The following is a 5,195-nucleotide window of genomic DNA, read 5'->3' on the forward strand; positions in this document are numbered from 1 at the left end:
TATGGCGTAAGAAAATGCATCGCCAGACCAAATTTTAAGTGGGTCACTGTATTCAATAAGAACTTTGTTGCTGTGGAGATGGCGAAGACTGCAGTAGAGTTTACAAAACCTATTACAGTGGGCATGTCCGTACTAGATCCGTCCAAACTCCACATGTACCGCTTTCATTATGAGTTTGTGAAAACTCATTTCACAGATCCTAAATTACTTTACATGGATACAGATAGCTTCATCTATTGGATGAAGAACTGTGATCCATATGAAGCAATGAGGTACCACAGTAATGAATTCCACACACCCTCATACACGGCCGATAATTCTTATGGTATTATTCCACAGAACGAGAATGTTATCGGTCTTATGAAGAACGAGGTGAATGGATTGCCGATTGAGGAGTTTGTAGGTCTACGTTCAAAAATGTATGCATATCACACATTGGAAATTGCCAGCCAGAGGTGGGCTAAGGGTGTGTGTCGTATGGCATTGAGAACACTCTCTATTGAAGACTATTCATAGTGCCTGTGTAGTGGTGCTGCACTGCAGCCACCACATATGGTATGGCAGACCAGTATTCGATCGAGAGGACAAGAGGTGTACACTGTGCTGCAGTCTAAAATGTCTGTCACCTGATGACGATACAAGGGTCATTTGTGATGATGGGACTGAAACTCTCCCGTACTCACACTATTCACTTGTAGCAAGAGAAGGAGTGGGGGACTGTGATTGAGAGATAGAGAGTGTCTGCAGAGTAGTAGTATGACCCATTTACCATAGTGTAAGTAATTTTCTCTGTGTGTGTGTGTGTGTGTGTGTGTGTGTGTGCATGTGTGTGTGTCTGTGTGTGTGTGTGTGTGTGTGTGTGTGTGTGCACCATGTGTGTGAAAGAAAGAAAAATTTTAATAGAACCATAAACAAAAAATACTAAAGAAGGATAAACAGAAAAAAATTACATATTGATTTATTTGTTAATACATGATGTATGTGTATCCTGTATATATATATATATATATATATATATATATATATATATATAAGCTTTTAAGTTTTTCACCTGCCCCTAGCCATCCAAGTTAGAATAGTTTTGAAATATATATATATATATATATATATATATATATATATATATATATATATAGTGTGGTCATAAAATGTCTGAAACGCTTGTAGGGATGTTGCAGGGCAGGTTGTACTGAGATATGAATGTTACAAAAAAAATCGATACGTTGTGCCGTTTCCGAATTATTTAGCATTGATGTTAGCCAATCAGATAGTCGCGTGCGTGAATTCAAGTTTCAGCTAATGAGACAAAGCACTCGTTGGGAAACACCGCCCCTGGCAGGCCGCTTGAATGTGAGCGCGCGACGCCCCGATTGGCTAAATTCTATGCTAAATAACTCGGAAACGGAGCAACGTATCGAATTTCTTTCTTAACATTTATGTCTCAGCACACCCTGCCCTGTAACATCCCTACAAGCGTTTCAGACATTTTATGACCACACTATATATATATATATATATATATATATATATATATATTTCAAAACTATTCTAACTTGGATGGTTAGGGGCAGGTGAAAAACTTAAAAGCTAATATATATATATATATATATATATATATATATATATATATATATATATATATATATATAGGATACACATGCATCATGTATTAACAAATAAATCAATATATAATTTTTTTTCTGTTTATGCTTCTTTAGTATTTTTTGTTTATGCTTCTATTTAAAATTTTCTTTCTTTCACACACACACACACACACACACACACACACACACACACACACACACACACAGAAAATTACTTACACTATGGTAAATGGGTCATACTACTACTCTGCAGACACTCCTTCTCTTGCTACAAGTGAGTAGTGTGAGTATGGGAGAGTTTCAGTCCTATCATCACAAATGGCCCTTGTATCGTCATCAGGTGACAGACATTTTAGACTGCAGCACAGTGTACACCTCTTGTCCTCTCGATCGAATACTGGTCTGCCACACATTTTCTGACCACCATATATATATATATATATATATATATATATATATATATATATATAGCTCACAGTCAACCAGAATTGTTATTGCAAAAACCTTTGCTGTTGGGGACTGTTGAAATTAGATTCTATGCGTCCAGAGTCTATCATAATTATTGTAAAAGCTATGCTACTGGGGCTGTGGAATTTAGTTGTAGTAAAGAAAGTACAGCAGAGTCCTGCTAATCCGAACCCCGGTAATCTGAATGTTCGGTTAATCTGAACACGAAAAATGTTAGTCTAAGTATGGAAAACTGTGCAGTAGACTGCTGTACATACACACTATTTTAATTTACACAGTGCAGTAAACATGTATTAGAAAAACTGGCAAGAAAATAATGCCTAACAATGAAAGAAAAGCTGTCAAACTTACTAAAATACAGCGGACATTGTATCCCTATTTTTTAGATGACAAAAACTCAGTCACTGTTCTTTGGCGTAATGAAGACAGTCTGTTATCTGACGCATATTTGCGCCATCGTCTCATAAACGTCAAATCAGCGGGTGTAGCAGTGGGCTGTTGCTCCACATAACGTAGCGCGAGGTCAAGGCGTCTGCTGCGTCACTGTGTGGCACCAGCTCTCCTCTGTCGCTTTCAGGCCCATTGTCACTTCTGTCACAGCAGTCGACTTCTTCCTGGTTTTCAGTCACAGCAGCAACTAAATCAGCGTCAGAAAGGTTTTCCACACACGCCCCATCCGCCGCCATCCACTCATCTACGTCTCCTTCACTAGCTTCTTCACATCCAGGGAGTGTCTGTGTCATTTGTAGTAGAATGTCCTCTCCATTTTCAACTAGGTTGTCCTGAAATTCAAGAAATGTTCACTGTTTTCTCCACAATTTTCTCAGAGTATTTTCTGAAATATTCTGCCATGCCCCAGTGGCCCAATGAACAACATTCTTCACATTGGTCTTTTTTATTTTGTCCACTAAAGGAATGCTATCATCTTGGATCAGCATTCTTAAAAATATTGTCTTCTGTAAATCAGTTTTAATGTTTGCAGTACACCCTGGTCCATCGGCTGTAGAAGTGGAGTAACATTTGGTGGCAAAAACTTCGCCACAATTTCTCCATCACATAATTCCTCAGTGCTGGGGTGAGATGTCGTGCTATCAAGCAAAAGGACTGCATGGGGAGACAAAATTTTTATTAGAAACCCGTCGAACAGAGGGAACAAAGCCGGCAGTTGTGGCCGTGCGGTTCTAGGCGCTGCAGTCTGGAACCGAGCGACCGCTAGGGTCGCAGGCTCGAATCCTGCCTCGGGCATGGATGTGTGTGATGTCCTTAGGTTAGTTAGGTTTAATTAGTTCTAAGTTCTAGGCGACTGATGACCTCAGAAGTTAAGTCGCATAGTGCTCAGAGCCATTTTGAGGGAACAAACTGACCATGAAACCATTCTTTGAAAAGTTTACCATCCATCCATGCTTTTTTCTGGTTGCGATACAATACGGGCAGGGACTTCATGTTGCAATTTTAAAAGCTCTTGGCCTAGCAGATTTGCCGATCAGCATTAAAGACAGCTTGTGATTACTAACAGCGTTGCTGTGCGCTAATAAAGTCACACGTGTTGAGTAGTGATGTATTCCGTACTGCTGCATCACGGTCTTGAAATACCTGTTCTAAAACTTCCCGCCGTGATCGGTTTGGACGTAGTCTGGGCATCGATTCATCCCTGTCTGTAGCAAACGCTCAAAAACATCCGCGACATTTCTACCCGTTTTTGTTTTAACAGGGTATGCCCAGGCAAATTCGGAGTGTGTATCAATAACCATTAAAATATAATTGCATCCATTATTCTCATGTGAATGTTCCCTCATATCTACAAGATCATCTTGCCATAAATCATCTAAACCATTAATCATAACGTGCCTACGAGAGTATGTTTTGCATGCTGGTTTGTGCAGTTCTCAAGCTACTGTCTCCATGCTTATTCGATGATACCTCTATCTCTAAGCTCAGAGAGTATTAAAAAAGCCTTATTCGAATGAGGTGTATTACCTGCAGCAGCTGAAACTATGAGCAGCTGTAGTCTGTCTACTAGCTTGTTGGGGTCGTCATAATATATATACTGCGGGATTCGATTGTTCACTGCTTTATTTTCAATGTCAATACCATCACCACTGCTACTGCTGCTGTTGTTATTGTTTTCGCCATCGGGGTTTTATATTTCTTGTTGCTCAGGCTTTTCGAGATCTTATGTACATCAATCGTGTGCAGTATTTCACGGTATGTTTCCCTATCATTAACTGAATAATTTATAGGTTTTTTGGTAGGTCTTATGAAAATAAGATTCATTAAGCCAAGTGTTCTTTCAAACCGCCTGTCACCAGTCTGTATTGTGTCATCAGTTACAGTCACAAGACGCGTGCCCAACATGTACGGTCTTCCCCTGCTAACACCGAATGTTATATCTATCTGACCAGGGGCGTGACAGATAATGAATTCGTCAATGGCAACATCATCGTTATTGCATGTTTTTGTTTTTGCTAAGAGCTGTCTGAGAGATTCAGTAACTGGCTTAAAGGTCTCTCTTAGTGTTTGCTGTCGATCCATATGACCTACTGTCAGCAACGCTTGAATCTCTTTCTGCTTCGTTGACATCTCGGTGTATACTACTCAGACATCTCCGCAGCGTTAGGCTTTATATATCCGCTCATCTTCTTCCTCTTACTATGTACCTGCTCCCCCTTCTCAACAACAAGGAAGTCTACATCTATTTTCCCCTGAATAGCCTCGACCCTTTCAGTTAAGTCGGCTAGTTTCTTACCGACTTCATTAACTACTTTATTTAATGCATTCACCATTCTCAGAAGAGTCTGACAATACGTCTCTAGTTCCCTGCGCATTCCTCCAAATTTATGCACAACAGCCTGAATTTTCACATCCATGTACATGTGAATGTTCTGTCTGTGTAGACCCATCCTCTCGGGTTGAGAGCTAGACATGCGCGCGAATTTGTCCATGGTGCAGCATATAGTGATGAACTAACCTCTCTTACCGTGTTATACAAGCAGAAACTCTTGAAAGTTTCACCTCTACCTACCATAACTCAGTTTACTTGTTTTATCAATAACGAGAAACCCATACTGTGAATGATTCCAGCAATCAGCACATATCTTTACAAAATCATTGAACGACATGTCA

The sequence above is a fragment of the Schistocerca nitens genome, chromosome 7 (assembly GCF_023898315.1).
Source record: "Schistocerca nitens isolate TAMUIC-IGC-003100 chromosome 7, iqSchNite1.1, whole genome shotgun sequence".
In the NCBI taxonomy this organism is placed as follows: Eukaryota; Metazoa; Arthropoda; class Insecta; order Orthoptera; family Acrididae; genus Schistocerca; species Schistocerca nitens.